At 36.6% G+C, this 19243-nt stretch overlaps 1 protein-coding gene across 1 annotated transcript in view; it reads right to left on the minus strand.

The window, feature by feature from the left end:
• Positions 1-19243, minus strand: part of PCDH11X (protocadherin 11 X-linked) — a 390107-nt gene that overhangs the window by 254302 nt on the left and 116562 nt on the right. The window lies entirely within an intron of this gene.

Consider the following 19243-nt stretch of genomic DNA (forward strand, 5'->3'; position numbering starts at 1 on the left):
TCAAGCACAAGGGTAAGGAGAGCAAGACATTGGTTAGAATCGTTTTAACATGGAGAACTATTTCTTTGGTTTGTTGTTGTTGTTGTATTTTTGTCTGCTTTTTTAAAAAAGAGTGTTTCAGGGATTTTAAAAGAAAAAAAAATAAATGTTGTGGGCCATTAAGGTCAGCTCCCTAATGCACAGTAAGCACTCACTGGAAGAAAAAGGTTTTCAGAGGTTTCCAGAGGTTCAGCATGCACTCTTCTGCTTGTAGAAGTCAACAGGTCCTTTCCAATCATGCCCTTGACATTCGTAAGGCATCCCTTTTTTTATCACCCTGCACAGCTGCCAACACACAGAGATGGCCTTGGCTTCAGAATCTGGAGATCTGCTAAGTCATAGTTTATATACATAAACACATAGAGGCACTTGCACTTAGATTTCCCTCATTTAAAGATGACTATTTATAGTTACCACCCCATGATAAAAAGCATGGGTGAGGGAGAGTATTCCAGACTTTTCTAGTAAGGTTGTAAAAAGGCTTTTATTAGTATTATTATTATTATTAAGATTCCTATCCGTGAAGAATAATCCTGTGACATTCCATACCCATCAATATCATGTTACTATGGAAAAACAGGAACATATGTCCATTTTCATGGAACACACCCTGTGGTATCTGGCAGAAAATTGCATAGAAGCTATCAGCAAGAGACTTGCCCTATGCGGAATAAATTTGATTGCCAAAAATTGGTATGCGTAGGAATGTCCCACCACTATGAATCAGCATAATTTGTCTGTACTTCATAACAATTGTGGTCAGAAAGCAATTCTTTCAACCTAGCTGAAATCCATCTAAATTCCCTAGTCTCCACTTTTGTTAATGTTGGAATAAAACCAAAGCTTAGATCCCCCCTTCCAAGGAACTCTAAAAGCTTGTCTTTTGTGCCCTCTATGTTTATGAAGAATCAAAGGACCATAGATGTCTGTGCAAGGGTTTATTTACATTATGTTAACTGTCACCAGCTTTCAGCATGCCATAAAATATTAACAGCCTATTTTCCTAGGGGAAATAATACAACGCGTAGTGTGCTGCATATCAACTTACAAGTATTTTATCATTTTTTATAGTTAGTGTATGAATAAAAACGTGAGTCACAATTAACACTTATCTCACTTTCGTACTCTTTGAATATATGTATATATATCTGTTGAGATAGTGCAGTGCAGTATCACTTAAAAGTAAATAAGCAAATCAAAATAATTTACTAAAATACGTATGCGTACAATAGCCACTTCATTTCTTTCAATTATGCAACCGTTGTGAACTTTAACAGCTTTCAAAGTAACTAGTTTTGATGGTGTGTTGTTGGGTTTTTTTGGAGGAGACCTTTTTCAATCAAAGAGTCCTTTCCCGTCTCTCAAAAGTATTTTAGAGCATTGCAGGTACAATATAATTGCAGAAATCACTAACTATAAAAATCCATTAGGGCTGATGTGGCACTACCAGTCCTTGTGGGAGTAACTGTATTTTAAGAAGGGATGAAAAGCTTTCTGTGACTTCGTGTTTTCTAGTTCGTTTGCTTTTTTTTTTTTTTTTATTTTTTTCTCAGAAATTACAGTTGCAATTGTTTGCTTTTTTTTTAAAGACATGTTCAAATACTTTCAGATTTTCTCTTTTCTAAGCTGACAAACTTCTTCACCATTTCAAGTACCAAACCACAAACAGGACCTCTAATGAACATATTAATTACTTAACTAAACTTTGCTCTAAGAATTGAACGTAAAATGTTTATTATTTCACTTGTTCCTCTATGCATTTAGTTATCTGTAAGTAACATCTGGATTTCCACTATCAGAAAAACATTGCTTTTTGCTGTTAGATGGGGGTCAGCATCTTGAAAAGACTGTACTTCTAGTTACACAGATACACAATTACAATAGTGTGAAACACTTAACATCCACATACAAAAGCTGTAATTTATAGCCTAAAGTGAAGTAATTACAACAGTGAATACTGTTAAATGTACTTTGTTCTTTTGATGTAAGGAATGTGGGCTCCACTCACAACTACTGACTAGATACCCAAGAATATGCTCATCCCAAACTCCAAAATACACCATAGAACAGCAACCTCCAGCAGGGCACAAATGCACACAAGAATAAACAAAGATGCTGGCACCATACCTCATCCCTTTCTACAAAAGCTCTCACCAGGGATGGCTCCAGGCACCCCCCGATCACCACAGAGCTTCTCTCACCATCACTGCTTCCCTGCAGGCATTTCATTCCAGGTGGCAGAAAATGTAATGCCAGATTTTTCCCCAGAGACCCAGAGCTGTATTTCAGCCAACCCATGAATCAGACACAGGAGAATTCACAACACAACTGAATTATAAAGCAACAATCTCCTGGATCTTTGGACAGAGTAACCAGTGAGATACAGCCTTCTGAAATTCTACTGGAGAGAACACGTGATTACTAAGAACACATGATTACTAAGCTAGTACAACAGTTCTACCCTGAAAACTTTCAAGGCAACTGGAAACCTACAGAAAGCACTTTCAGCGAGTGGCAGAATGAATTACTCCAGTAAATACATTCCAGAAGTTGGAAGACAAAAATGTGAACTCCTCTTTTGTCTTGAAAGCTTTGTCTTATACCCTCTTCCTCTCCACTGCTCACGTCTCCAAAACACAAAGACTTCATAGACTTAGAAGCACAATGCTGTGGAAGTGACAGACTCAGCCTGGTTTCCTTACAGGTCTGCTTTTATGTGAAATCTCTTTTTCATCTTTCTTTTCTCTTTACGCACTTTGGCTACAGAGCTCATTCATCCTTGTAGACAAATAACGTATGCTTCTCTTCTAAACACAGGAATATTTCTTTGGAAAAAAAGCAGAGAGATCAAATTAGAGCAATATGAGTGTGTGCATACAACTATTTTAATTTAAACAGATTATTAAATAATAGAAAAAGGCAGCTTTTTTTTTTTTTTTTTTTTTTTTTTTTTTCCCCAGGTAATTTGATATGAGTATTTTTAACTACGGGGTCAGAAGGTATTCTAAATGTGAACTAGAGATTTCTGCTAATGTTCTCATATATCACCATGCAAGAAACTTCAAGTATCACCATAAGAAAAGGCAAGCACGACCTTGCATATGATATGCAGATCAAGTAACATTGTCACAGAAGCTGACTTTGTTATTTCTTGAAAGAAAATTGTCATTCCAAATCTTAGTAAGCGCTTCGAATATTATTTAAATTTGAGCTTTAGATATTTTATGCTCAGTCAGAGCAAAATGAATGCACCTGCAATACTAACTGACCAGTCCTGATAAATCTACTGATTTCTTTGGGGTTCCTACCAGGTAGATGAATTTTTTTGAAGAACAAATATGCTTGGCAATATTTTATAGCCCTTCTGAATTTGTTTAATTAACTATTCAAAGCACAAAGGCTATAGAGATTTCAGATAATCAAATAATTCTTACTCTGTGTAAAGACTACTATCCTGTTTTTTGCAATGAGAAAAAGAAAAATTGAGAGATTAAATGAGTTGTCCAAGGTGGTACGTTGAGTAATAAACAGAAACAGACTTAATGGAAGGAGCAGTTTCTAGCATCAAAGCCTAGAGCTAGTTTAGCAGACTGAAAAATACGCAAGATGAAAGATACGATGGCCCTTCTGCAGAGTGTCAGGAACACATCGTTTCAGACAATAAGTAATATTGCAACAAGTCCTAATGACTCCTCTTAAGACAACAAAACCAGCTATCGCACAATGCCAGCTATTGGAACAGTAGGATGAAACTGTGCGGTTCATTCCCATCAATTATTTTATTCAGACAGGAATACATTGTTCTAGAGCACACGCTTTAGCACTGAGATGTGCCTGAAAACATGTGAAGCAAGTTCAGATGATAACTTTTATTAGCAAGAACCATTACTTGATTTTTATGCCAGTTTTAGATATTACAGACACAAAAGTTAAATATTTACACCACATATTACCTTATTTTCTAATTCAAGAGAAAATAACTTCAAAAATTGCAGTTATATTCTTTTGACAAACAATTATTTAATCTGCTGAAGATCACTTGATTTCACCAAAGTAGTAAGAAGTTAGGCAAAAACCTCTTCTCTCTCTGAAGTACAAAATACAGACCAAGCTAGAAAGAAGCAAATAGGATCAAGCTAAGGAAATGTAATGAGGTACTCATCTTGGAAGTGTTAATCCAATCAGGAAAAAAAAAAAAAAAAAAAGTGGAAATTCTTTAAATAAAAAAAAAAGAGATCTAAATTAGAAGGTTAGAAACTCTGAAGTATTTGTGAAGAGATGCTTAATCTTAGAAGAGTGTTTTCCACAGTTCAATATCTCTTTGTGTAGCATACACACTTTCAGAATGGTCATCCTCTTATTCTGAAGACCATTTTTAAGTGTTACTAAAGTTTCCAACACTTGCAATGCTTTTTGATGTGTTTTGCTGTGCTGTGGGTTTTTTTTCCTCTTCTTTTTGCTTTTGATTATTCTGTGACAGATTTCCCAAACTCTCAATCATTTTGCAGTGTCTACAATAGCAAGTCTAGCTTTTGCTTAGATTAAGAAAAAGTTAGAAGAATAATAGTTCATTAATATCTCCTTTAGATAATGCTAAAGTTATTTTTAAAAGTGTACTTCCTCTAATGGAATAGATGACTTCTTTGCCTCTGTGACTTTCTTTCCAAACTGCAGATACTTTATATGAAACATAGCTCCGAGGCTGTCAATTGAGCTTGAAAGTTAATGTTCCTGTAAATCACCAACTGCCAAAACGAGTTACACCATTTACCTTGTGACTGTTTTTTGAAAGTTATCATCAAAGTATTTAGCTAATCGCTCTGCAGACTGTTTATATGGCCAGCAGCCACAGACATATACAGCCTCGACAACAGAACTGCATGCTCACTGGATAAGCGACGTTATGGTAAGTCGTTAGTGTGCTATAGCAGTGACGGATTTCAAAATTGAAACTGCCATGAATCATGTCATTAACTTAAGATTCTCTCTCCATACTAACATATCTTGCGGCAGAAGAGCCAGAGCAACAGTACAGCTTTTAAAGTGCTTTCCACAGAACTCAAGAGGTGAAATACAGGGGTTTTGTTCTTTAAATTCACAGGCTAGGCAAACAATTTTTGCAACCATGAATCTTTATTTCTCTATATATTGGCTTATTTTTACATCCTTCCCTGAACCTACTTAAAAATGATAACCAGAGCACAGCCTTAACATTTTATAGTGGAAGAAAATGCTCAGAGTTCAATAAGCATTAGCAGAACCAGCTACTGCTCGAATGCAACTCTATGGCTGAGGGCAAACAATGTGCAACATGCGCAGCAAAAGATAAGAAAAGACCAGCTAGATCATTCTTGACACTTAAGTTGATACATTTCAACTGAGCGTAATATTTCAAAGTAACAATTGGAAGAGCTAGAGCTTAAACCACAATATCAAGACAGAGGAGAAAGATTAAATTCCAGAAGAGACTGGAGTCTGCTGTGGAGTGAAATCTGCATTGGGAAGTGGTCCAGGGCCCACATTGGATATTTGCCTTGTGTGTGTTTTAGCAGTTTCTGTCTTGCTCTAGTCCATCCTCACTGTTAAGTGACTTTAAACCGAAGCACAAAAAGGTTACTCTTAAGTGAAGGGCAGAGTTTCAACTAAAACTAAATCCAGTTTGCATACTTCAAAGCCATTTCACAAAGTGAAGGTCAGTAGATAAATTAGAGACCACTTTATCCCAACAAAAATGCTAACTTAACCTTCCACATTTAGAAAACTGGCAAATTCAGGATCATTGGCCTAATTTATTTTAGCTAATAACTCCTAATTTACAGTAAACTGACCTTTAATCTAAGATCAATTAAGGTCATCTGATTGCAGTTTTGGAATTACTGGTTTTAGAAAAGCAGTCTCAGAAAGTAAACTGGAACAAGGAGCAAAACCATTGTCAAGCTGGGAGAAAATAATGCACTGACAGAAAGTAGTTCATGAAAGAAGGGATTGAGCTGCTGCAGACAACTGGGAAAAAAAAAATCCACCTCATTTACATTTCATTAGGAAATAAATTTTTCCTAATATTGTATTTTAAAATTATATCCTCTTTCTTTTCATCTTTAAATCAGTGGAAGTCCCCTGTGTCATTACAAAGCTATAAACAGCACTTCAGCAATGATTATATGCCAGCATTGTCATTTTTCCTCGTGCCCATTAAAGGACAAATTTCTACTCAGACTGCAAGATGACTGTAATGTTTCAGGCCAGCAAGGATTAGTAAAAACAGTACATAAATGCCACAATAGTGCCAGCAACTGAATTTGAGGAGAGAAAGAGGCAGGTATGTAGCAGGCAACTGCAACACAGGTAAGGATTTTAAGTGACAGGGAACTGATTACTTTAATGTTCATAATAATACGACCTGCCAACAGAATAAAGAATAGAGTCATCAGTTTACTACCAGTGGTGACATCTCTTGTTGTCATTCAGCAAACTAATTGCCTCTTTTGTCAGGTACGAATTTCTTTTAGCAGAGATGTTAAAGACAGTGGGGCCTGGCCAAGAAGATACTCTGATTTCTAAAGGCTTCTGTTTATTGAAGTTCCTTTTCAAGTTTGTTTATCATTTATGCTGATGTCTGAGGAGTTATTGGGTACTTGCTTTTCAGAGCACAGCATAGAAATAAGACAGAAAGCATTATGAAGCAATTTGCCAGCCTGTATATAATAACCTAAAGCATGTATCTATTTCTTCTTTAGAGAACAGGAAGCATTTAATCATTTCTGAAAGACCTACTTATCAAACTGAATTACTTGAAGCATCTCCCTATAAATCACAATGAAAAAGTGTTTTATGTTTCCAGAATTGAAGCTGCTATTGAATGAGTGGAAATGTTAGCAAATATACAGGTTCCATTATGCAGAATTTTGCAAACTTCCCTAGCTTTGCAATGCCTCCTTTGTGAATCAACTCTTTGCTGAGTAACATTACTCAGTCCAAAAATGTGGTACGCACATAATTCTTCTCAACTCTAACAGCCTGTGTTCAGAAGATGTGTACAGTTCTGCAAAGAGTGTCTCTACCTTCTTGAGTTTTTGTAGGTATTCAAGAAAGCACTTTGTGGGATCAATCCTGAATGATCAGGCTGAATATAATTATACATAGTCATCATGATTTACTTATTTTGCACTATCAGCCTATGAATCACAATATCTGCCAGTAAATAGGAATTGTATCAGACTGAAAAGGCTTTACTTAAAACAGCTGATGTACTCATGAAAAACAGACTTAATTTGAGACTAGCATTTGCTGAAAAAATATTTCTCAAGAATGTAACACTTACCTCAGCATAGCACTGGAGCCTACCTCATATAGCACAACAGCTCTGCACTGCTTTTTGTCACACAAAAACCAATATAGCATCATTACAAAGCATTGTACATAGGTACCACATATGCAATTGTTTGAAAAAAAAAAAAAAAAAAAGGAAAAAAAAAAAAAGATCATGCACAGAACTCCTATTAGACTGAGTATTTGTAACTTTGCATACATAAGTTTCAGACCCAAGAAAAAGTGCCTTTCCAGAAGATAAGAATTCAGAAGGCAAAGTGGCTGAGCACATTAGTGGTTACCCCTTCTATTCACAATGCTTATGTGCCGTTACCAGCAATGACAGTTAACTGGGAGATCAGAACTACGATGTGAGCCACTACTCAGTCACTTAAAAGCAGTAAGAATACCTGTAGCAATGCATCATATCTATCCAATAATACTCTGTGATATTGTAACACTGCAGCAGCACATATGAGCACACAGTAGAACAGATTACACATTACCAGTCAATGTGTCACAAAAGCACAAATGTCTAACTCACTGCAGATGTGTTTACCTTCTCATTTTCTGTTATAATTCACAAGCTAATAATATATTCTGCATTTTTAAAGTCATGGAAATCTACCAGAGGAAACTAAGCAGTGTTTCTCGTGCTTTTGTTTCCCTGTGAAGAAGGATGTATTTTAACTTTTAGTGTCTGTTTTATGTTAGCATTTATCTACTGGTGTTTTGGAGAGTTAAATTTAGGTTGAATTATTTGAGAAATATATGTTTTATCACAAAAATGTCATCCATTTGCCACTTGTGTATATGTTCAAAATAAACTTGTTACGACTTGACGCTAATGAGGTATTATCCCAAATATGGGCTAACATGGCAGCTCTTACAGGCTCCCTTAGGAATATTACTGCCTTAGTACTAAAAAAAGCCCTCCATTTTTAATAAATTGCCCATGAAATACATCAAATTATGGCACAGGTTTCCAGGAACTTACTTAAATCACCAGTGATTTACCACTTGTTAGTAGTTACTAGCACAACACAGTTTCGTCTAACTGTGTTTACACAGCATTTACCAAAACACGGTACAAAAATAGTTAACAACTTTTGTTTTCACTATTTCCAAACACACATGCAGCGTATTTTATTCTTTCTGCTGTCACTTTACACTTCACTGCATTTCTTTACTGAACTCCCTTCACAGCTTAAGCCGTTTCCAAGCACTACTTGATCAGAAGGCTTCAAATGTAAAAAAAAAAAAACCAAAACAATTTGTCAGGGTACACAATGTGCCCTAATTTAGACACAGTTAATGTGAGAGGGAAAGGTTGTTTTGCTTCCATTCTTATCTCAAAGGATAGACAGCATAGTAGCTGTGACAAATCTATGAGATGCTTTCAATAGGAGGAGTATTTAGGAATCATTTTCTCTGGACAGGGATGTTTTTGATGCAATTAAAAGAGACAATTCCTCTCCATTTTCACACACTCATTATGACTACAATGAGCATGATGATACTGATATTATGAGAACAAGTAAATATTTTTCTGGTTTCACCACTGTTGATCAAGCTCCTCTCCAGTGCCCACAGCAGTATCCAGCCCTGGTTGAAGTATCCACTTGCATGTTGGGCTACTCACTCTGTGCTATGAGAAGTCCAGTGCCAAAAAAAGCCTGCATTCTGTCAGTTGTTCATCAAGAATATTTAAACACTCCAATTTAAAAATATCAAGATGGTAGTTTTGACTACCTCAGATCCTACTGAAGAATGATGAGTTCCAACATTGGAACAGCTTCTGTCTTTCCTGCTCACGTGCCTTATAGCACCAAACAATCATCCTTGTGATTTCAAATGGATTACTTGTTTACATGAAGTTAGAAACATAACTTCACTAGATACCTTTGAAAGTTTCTGAGCACAGTGTGAGTTATTTTTATTGAGGCCCAGCTAAGCTATGTGCACATAAAGCTTCACATATGATGTTTTGCAGCCTTAGAAATTGAAGCCTCTATATATTCTTCTCTGTACATTTTATTATATTTCAACACAGAAATACTTTAACATTCTGATAATATGTATAAAATATGTATAAGTGTCCTTATGACATTCCAGTCACCAATGCACAAGAAGTCTTTTCCTGCCTTAACTATAATTAATCATCATTATCAGTATCCCCCCAGGACACAGACATTTTTATCATTAAAAATTTGGTATTTTAAGACATTAAAAAAAAAAAAAAAAGACAAATTGGTTGATGAAAACACAGGAACTGGTGTGAATGAAGCAGGTTTATAACAGGAACACTGATTAAGTTCTTGAATAGGGAGTAATTATGATCAAACAAAATGCTAAAAGCAGTTTCTCCTTAGCAGATACGCTAGATGTTACAAAAAAAAAAAAAAAAAAAAAAAATTAAAAAATCCTACTTAACTAATGAGGTTTGAAATGTTCTAAATTATTTATAGAAGTCAAACACTTATTGCCTCTCATAGGGTATTCATTACAGATATTAAAGTCCCCAGAAATAATAGATGTGAGGACACTCAAATAAGAGCCAGGAAGTATTTTGAAAGCCCAACCAGAAAGTGCTGCATTTAGTATACTAAAGAATACTGGTATAAGAGACGTGTGTAAGTGTGCAACTAATATAAGTACATAAATGAATGCACTAGCAAAATAATAAAAGCAATTTGTCCTGTATTACATTTACATGCAACTACATAAACAGAATAACGTACTCTGCCTGTACATGCATGAACATTTTAGCCTTTAGCCCATGTTTTTTTCAAGACAAAATTAATGCAGCAATATTCTGACATAGGCGATAATGTAACTCAAGGGCGATTTATTTGTGGTGTAGAATGAATATTAAAAACGCTGTGAAACGCCTTGGAAATCCATAAGAGTTTACATTATAGCTGTGAACTACAGAGCTTAGAAGACAAAAATGATACTTTTCTTTCTTCCACTGTACAAGGCATCTGACAATTGTTTTGCTCACACACTCAACAGTATGTTGTTGTACTGAATGATGCAAGTACAGCAGCATTCTCAAGGGTTAAAACTGTTTAACAACTTACTGGACTTGTTAACATCAAGGAATATTAAATACAAAGTCATATTTCTATAGCGCGATAGTACAATGCTTAGCATAATAATTTATATGAGTTTTGCATGACTCTAAAGGGAAGACCTAATTAAAGAGCATGCATTTAATAGACTATTTTTATCTGCCTCTATATCAACATTTAATTAATAACATTCTTCAGCCAGCACTTAAATTTTGTTACTGTTCTTCAAGGTGTAAGGAATTCCACAGTTCAACAAATTCCATATTCTGCCCCTCCTCAAAGATAATTACATTTATATCGTACAGGCGTAACAAGAAAAAATCTGTACTGATTTACATAATGTGGATACTGCAATAGCTATCACATTGACCAAAGTCTTCAAAGAAATGGATAATATCTGACTAAAAAAAAAAAAAGAAAAGAACAAAAAGAAAACACAACAACACTAAAGGCGTACTTCATCAGCTCCAAAAACTTCTAATTTCTACTTGGGAAGTCTTTAGCTCTTGTAGCAAGAACTGTGTAATTTAAGGTATAAAGATCTAAGTATCAAAACCAAGGTTGCCTCTGAGTTACAAATGTGGTGCTGCTGGGTATAAGCACTGACAGAACACCTGCCCATGAATTCCCTGGGTGGCTAAAGAACTCCCAGGCCATTTATACAAAATGATGATTCCCAGTATCAACCCAGAACTTCTCAGTGCAACACACCTTTCTCTTGTACCAAAGAAAACTGCTGCTGAATAGAACAGCAAAGATAATTGCTACTGAAAAGAAAGCCAAGATTTAGAAATCTGCTTTGCAGAATTAGAATAAATTTTAACCAAAATAAGGTTACTCAAAACTTGTCTAAAGCATTTTAGTTCTCCATTTCAGCAGTGTACACTTTGATTGATAAAAAGCAAATCTAAGATTGGGAAGAACTGTGACAATTTTCTTTTAGGTAAGTAAACAATTCAAATGCCACAATATCCAAAGCAAAACACTATAGGGGGGGAAAAAGAATCCCAAACTCTAATGATGGTTTTTAGCTTTCCCTAAATTGTCTGAGACATTTTCAGCATCCAAAGCATTCATGAACTGTTCATGAAGCGTAACAGAAGCTACATAAGCAAACATAAATCTGCTATAATGTTTAACAACCTTGGGGAAAAATCACTTATTCTGCTTGAGATTCTTAAGGTACAATGATTTAAAGAGCCAACGAGCAGATAATACTAAGATAAATAGCACAAGTTACTACTACTGTACTACTGAAGTTTAAAGAAATAAAAAAATGACTGATCATTCAATTTTTTAATATACACTTTTGGAAAACATTCTCTAGCTGTGGCTGCCTGTTTCTCACTATTCCATTACTACAGTCAATTAGCCCTCCCCAAGACCTGCACAACTAACTCACTTGTGAAGTCCCGACACTGGAGATTCCTGACTTTTCCGGGTTGCAAACATTCTGCAGTTACAATCACAGAACTATTTTCTCTTTAAAAGCTACAGGTACTGAGCATGCTAGAGTTTTCAGAAATCAATCTTGCCAACAGACAAGGTTGTAGGGGAAAAAGAAAAATCTCCTTTCATATTTGAGTTTACTCAACAAGTATATTAGTGATTTCAATATTACAAAATCTAGAAACAAATAAGAAAAAAAAAAGTTAAATACAACATGTTGAGTGAAAGAAAACATTTAACAATTAGATTCTGTATTGATCTTAGATGTTATATTATTCAAAAAAAAAAACAAACAAAAAAACATCAACCTCCCCATCTTCTGCAGCACTTCTTGCCCTAGACAAATGCTTGTTATTCTCTGTATGGGAACTACTGAGTCACAGCCTGAACCTCTGATTGATCACCTGAGGCGAGCCATGAGTCAGCCAGAGGAGCACAGGTGAAGGCAATTCACCTGTGCTGCCGGAAGGGGTGGAGCCAGGCTCCACCCCTCCTAGACCTATTTAAGAGCTGGCTGCCAGTGGGGAAGGATCTTGCCTAGAGATCCCTCCTTTTGGTGTTTTGTGGTGAGCCCAACTAAGGGTAAGCCTTCTATTTATTCTCTTTTGTTATCATAATCTACTTCACCTAACTCTCTTGTTTATTTTGTGGTTGTAACATCTTAATATCCATTGATTGTACATTCTCCATCTTTCTTTTTTAGGTTTTTAAACTTGTTGCATTCTTGTTGGCTTAAATAGTGCTTCTCCCACTCACAAAACCACAACACTTGCACAGATATGTAACAATACCACTTTGTTATGGATTTACCTGTCAACTGGGGAAGAACAACATCCCATGGGAGGTATCCTATGTTGGAACAAGGACACAGAGAAACCATGAAGGAAGGGCAGAGATAAAGCATCATGGAGTGATTGCAGCCTCCATTCCTTTGTGCTGCTTCTGGGGGAGAGGATAGAAGGGGGAGGATGGGGGCAAAGGTGATTTAAGTTGGCTTTTACTACTCTAGCCTTTTACTAATAGGCAACAAATTGTATGCAGATTATATTGTCTCCCTATGTTGAGTGTATTTTGCTCATGACTGTAACTGGAATCTCCCTTTCTTTGTTTAAGCCCTTGAGTCCTTTTTCATCATATTTTCTTCCCCGTTCGAGAAGAGGGAAGGAGAGAGTGGTGTGGAGAAGTTCAGATGTGCATCAGTGTGAGACTGCCACACATCTTTTTACTACTATTCATTCTTAGCTGTGAGCAATCCCTTCACCTTAATAGTCCAGGTAACTTATGACGCTCACCTTTCCTTTCTCTTTCCAGCCTCGTTCCCTCAACGGACAACCTTCCGTCACTCTGTCAGTCTGGGTAACGCAGTGCATCCTGTCTTGTGACTGATCATTGAAGCACTAGAAGCCCTGTCTTCTGAGATTATTAAATTGGCAATTTAGCAGATGCCTTTAGCAATCAAGCCTCAAGAGTTCTGCAGATGAGATGAAGTACAAGAAGACACTAGCTCCTGAAAAGGCGGAATTAAGAAAGCATTTCCAGCTTCCTTTGGAGAATTTGTATCTTTGACAATGAAAGTTGTTCACAGAAATTTTTTCATAGAAACATATATGATGACTGAGAAGCATTTGGTATTCAGAGCATGAAGTAAAATAGGCACTTATGTTTGCCATGCAGCATGGGAAAGACTAACAGCTACAAAGAAACTGAGGGTTTGTTTATTGGTGCTGGGTACGAAAGCACAGAAATCACAGCAAAACCCTAGAAGTAATGCTCTGACATCCTCTTGCAAAAGATGCTTTGTGAAACATCTCAGGACATTCAGGCCCAACAGAATACTCAACATATTACCTAAAAAAGACACCAATCTTTACACCTACCAAGGCATACTGTCAGATGCAGACTACACAATAGCCTACAACTTCTTTCTAAGTTCTATTTCCAAGTCTGGATGTGAAGGCCTGAGTGACAGTATAAATACAGTAAATCAGCTGCAATATTCGTATGTAGACAGCTTTTTATTTGATCTAATGTCATACTTATACTGGTGTCCTTAAGATGGTCTGAGTATGGACACCATGCCCTCGAACCAAGAAAATAAAGGATGTCATGCCCAGCTATATAGCAGCATTAGGATTGCTGAAGTAGTACATGACATTTTATATCCAACATGAATGACTGTAGCCATGGCAAAATGAAAATATATTTGCTCAAAGAAGTAAGATTTATCGTAACAAAAAGATTTTCAACTCATTAAATCCAGAAACCCTCTGACCTTCCAGTCAACTACAGACTAGGGACATTCTGTTTCTGAACTATGCAAATGGCAATACAAAAATCAGGAGTTTTTATTATCATTTTCCATATGCATAAACCCCACGTTCCCATTTTAAAATTAAATTATACATGGCCTTCTAATTTTGAGTGACTGTTGCTAGCTGAGTTTTATTTTTTAATATGTAGCACCTGCATTTGTCATAATGAAATTAAGCATTCCCTTGGAAATCAGATAGGTAGAATGTTTCTGTTTCTCTTTTAGACAAGGAGAAGACTTGCCTCCAAATTAGTATCTTTGATGTTGACTTTTCATCAGTAATAGAGAACTTGGTTTAAAAATTAAAAACCCAAACATCAAAATGCATGAAAAAGCTGTTAGATGTATGTAACAAAGTGTAAGAGTACAAACTAACAGGATTCTAGGACCACATCTGCTCCTTAGGACCTGATGAAAAAAACCCACAAACTTATTTGAAAATGAAAGCATAATAATCTTTGTGAACTTTCAGCTGTTATGGTTAAGACTGGCTACTATCAAAGAAAACAAATGTCTGGGTTCAGATGTAGGCTTAGCTCTTCCAGCTCTAATCAAATCTTCATTCAGAAAAGCTATCCTATTCTAGATGGGAATTAAATGGAATAACTCCCTGGTTTTTATAGAATAGCAGTTTTAAAGTGACTGGTGTCTGACTGGGCTGCAAGATACTGCTCTGCTGCACAATGAAAGGAGAAGATTTCTGTGGCATGTCTGGTGAAACAGCAAGCACATTGCTCCCTTACACCATAATACACATAGCTGAACTGAGCCTAGCCTGAAATGAAATATTATCAGGAACTAATATGAAATTTGTGTGTCTATTCCAGAAAACAATTTACGCTAAGGAGGCAGGATTCTGCTCATATTTTCAACTCTACTTAGGCCTCAAGGTAACACCCCTTTTCAACTGTTCTGAATGCTGTTAAGTATGGCAAAAATGTATGAGAAGCTTTTTTTTTTCTCTCCCTGGAGGAAATATACGAATGCCAGTTGTGATCACAACAGGACTGGTATATTTGAAATAACTATGCTCTCAAGAGAGACATGGAATCCATGTGCAAGAAAAAGGAATGAGCAACAGGGACAGGAGATATTAGAACCAGGTTTAGCTTGGCTTAACACCAAAGTAAGATTTCAGGCAAAGCCATAAATTGGCTGCTGCATTAAAACCACTGTTTTTGTACAAGCTTGATTTCTACTGCATATTGCCAGTAACCACTGACAGAAAGAAAAAAAGAAAAATATAGAAGAAAGTAAAATGTACAATGAAGTAGACACATATCTAGCAGGGAAAATGCAGAGTGACACATGAGATTGGCTAGATGCACAGGAAATGCTCAGAAAGAATGGGGGCAAAAAAAACACAAAAAACAACGGAGGCTTCTCTAGCTCTGTGAGCATATTTAAAGTGCTTGCAGAGTGCTCTGTTTAAGATACTAAGAGCATTTAACGTGCTAACTCTAAGCTCCGCATCGTGAAGAAATGAATGAGAACAAAGAAAAAGCAACAACAGTTGGACAAAGCAACTGAGAGTGACACAATGCATTGTATCTGTCCTGCAAGACACCAGCAGAACCTTCAGAGTTTTAAGATACCACAAAGCTACACACTCAGCATAATTTAAAAAAACAAACCACGGACAACCACTAACTCTGCAGAACATTATTAGCTCATTATTAGCCTCCTTACATATCTTCTGAAATCTGCAAACGATATTCTGCAGTTACCAGGGAAGCTCCTTTCACACCGTGGGCGTGAGCAGAGGTCAGGAGGGATGGCTAGAGGAACACTCTATTAGATGAATCCCCTGCTCTGCTCAGCGCAGCTCCCTCCCTCTCCCACGAGCACTCACCTTCTCAACTACCTGTGCTGGTACACAGTGCTTCTGGATTGATTTTCACCATCTGCAATTTCATACCAGCAAAGTGATCTTATGACCCCCTTTCATATTTATGAATCACTTCATGCATTTCTTGGGTGAAACACAAACTATTTAACATTGGAAAGCAAGCTACATAACTGTTCACAAAATAAAATCAAGGAGGTCGTATCCAATTAATAGTATGTGGGGGATCTACTGAAAGTAGAAGGTACTGTAATTTTCTTGTTTTAGTGCAAATGTACTCAGTAATGAGAGCAGTGTAGGCAAAGTGTCTAGCTTTTACTTTTAGGGACACACAGCTGAATCCAGAAACACTTCTGATAAAACTACACATATAAGCAGAAATTTATGTCAATGTACAAACACGTTCATACAGTGAAACACCAAGACGTCCATTTTCATAAACCAGAAAATTCAGTGTAAACGCAGATCCTTAAGAAGGTAATGCCTTAAGGGTATGTGTAGTGAAGTTTTCCAAGTTTTGTAAATTATAAAGCTGTTGCAAAGTAATGAACTAAGAAAAAATGCACAACGTTAATCAACAAAAACTTTGAATATAAATTATTATTAAGACTGACTTCAAGACATTGAAAAAGAGCGCATACTGTTATACAAACTCAACATTAAGTCTTATTCTGGTTTTTGTTATTCTGTAGTATGGAACGGTAATGCACACATGTTTTCTTACATTTCTTTGACAAATTTGTATGCATTTTAATAAAGTTTAGAGGAAAAAAGGCTTTTATAAAATTGCTGATTATCTCCACAAAAGTAGCGGGATGTTTAACAACACCTAAGCTTTCCTACCTCAGTAAGCGGATGTTTACTATCAGCCCTGTTTTCTTCTTGCACGTTTTGTTTGACATGGGAGAATTGGCAGGACTTCTGCTAGAAGTCCCGAGAACACTGCAGCTCTTGCAGTCCCAGGCCTGTTAACTGCTGCTGTCTGACTTATGGCTCCTTGCTCAAACAACATGGAAACTTGGATAAATATAATAAGATCTAAAACTCCCACACAACAATAAAATAAATACAGTTCTAGATCAGTCTCGGCAGCATTTGTTAAGTGATTCTAGAAGCTTAATATCAGCACACAAAAATCTCCCCTAATTTTAAACACAGTTTTCCATAAGGAAAGTGATAAATCCTTCCTTAAGTTGTGAATAATGTACTCACCGTTTACCTGAAATATCAGAACTTGCTCTTATTAAACTATGGCATAATCTGAACAATGTTTAGCTTCTGTTTGATTTGAATGTGATTTATGTGCATGTCAACTTCTCCAATATGACTGACATAGGTGTCAACGGTTTATGGGCTGGTCCGGCCCAGTTCCGTGACCAGCAGGGCGGAGGAATCTGCGGATCCGCGCCTCTGGGAAAAGGGGAAGCAGGGGACCCCAAAATACTTGAAAAACAACAGCACTGATCTGAGGCGGAACAAATGATTTTACTAAATATAGTATTAGTAAAATACAGAGAGAGAGAGAGAGAGAGAGAGAGAGTCTGTTTGAATTGTATAGACCTCACCACAATGCTGGGGTGAGAAGTGCAGTCCAGCTGAGTGACTGAAGAGCAGATGGCGAGGTGCAGGCGGCGAAGCGCAGACAGCGAAGCGCAGACAGCGAAGAGCAGGCGAAGAAGAAGGATCAGGTGACCTTGCTTGGAGTTATATCCCCTTGCTGACCGCAAAGCCTCCTGGGGAAATGTAGTTCTTCTCCGACAGACGAACATTCGGCAGATATCAAACCCCACCCCCAGTGCATTACATGATGTTATGGTGTGGAATACTGATGACCAAAAATCATAAAACCATGACAATAGGCAAAGACAAATCTAGGAGGAACTGAAGAATTTACTGAAATGCTCAAATCACACTGACTTCCAAAGCCAGAAGGGTTGGGGGGAAGTAAACAGAACAACTATTGTTTATAAAATCTGAAAGGATAAAGTAAAGAAAACAATTACAAAAATACAGTATTTAATTGAAACATTAGAATTTTCCACATTGCAATACTTACGCAGAGCAGAGAAATAAAATCTATCCTGCTGACAACTGGATACAGTACGTGTATAAACTGTTCTGGAACATTTGACTGTGTATTTTGAAGTTATAGCCCCCAAACATTACACATGCAGACAATTTAATTAGTTTGGAGTAAAGAATTGTCTTTGAATATGGCTGACAGATTCATTTTTGGTCCATTAACACACCATCCTTCAGCTCAGATGAGGCCTTGATATTATCTTACCTTATAAAAATAATAAAAAAAAGCTTAGGGAAGAAAAACTAAAGTACCTTGTCTAAGTTTGACAATCCAGTGCTCTGTTAAGCCACAGCTTGACAGAAGAAAAATGCATTCTCTGGTTCGTAAGAGCTATGATGCTCATTGTTACTGCGTTTAAATGCAATACATTAAATTTTAAAAGATGTTTTGCAGACATTTTTGCTGCATTTTCTTGCAGGCAGGAAAAATGTGCTAAAACTCCCAGTTTCCAAAGAACTGCGTGACCAGACACACAAGCAAGTACCCCCACATGTTTTATCAGTCGATAAGGACTGACAGTGATTTCAACCTGCCGTGTTGTTTCATGCTCGGATAACCATCCATTTGGCCTTGAGCCAGTGCCCCAATTCAGTAAACCATTCCATTCAAATTATTAGCAGTGCTTTGTCTATTTGAATTTAATGGTGGCTTTTAATTTTGTGCAGGATTTCTGCTTATTAGGGATAAAACTTACCCTAGGCTTAAAGTATTCATCGACAGAGCGGAACAGTGACAGGGCACATCACAGCAACAGGCATTTCTATGTCAGCTAATTCCAGAGATACAGTAATAAGATCATCAATTTAAAATAAAATGCAGATGTAAAAATGCAGATGTAAAAATGAACAAACGCAAGTAAATCTTGACAACATACAAGTTAATGAAGACAAAGTAACCACTAAAGTCAACTACAGTATTTTAATAACTGATTTTTCAGTAAATTCACAGATAGACCATAAAGTAAATATAAATTAAGGTATGGGATACAATGACATATCAAAATGCTCTTAAGTTTGCTTCCCATTTAAGTCCTGAAATCACACAAGACAGCTTTCCCTGCACTAAGAGAACAAAAAAAAACCCTCTCTTGGTGCAGACTGGCCAACCCATATTATTTTTTTGCAAAAACAGAC

This window comes from Centrocercus urophasianus, unplaced genomic scaffold (assembly GCF_019232065.1).
Source record: "Centrocercus urophasianus isolate 14NV4802_14NV808 unplaced genomic scaffold, USGS_Curo_1.0 seq_24, whole genome shotgun sequence".
Lineage (NCBI taxonomy): Eukaryota > Metazoa > Chordata > Aves > Galliformes > Phasianidae > Centrocercus > Centrocercus urophasianus.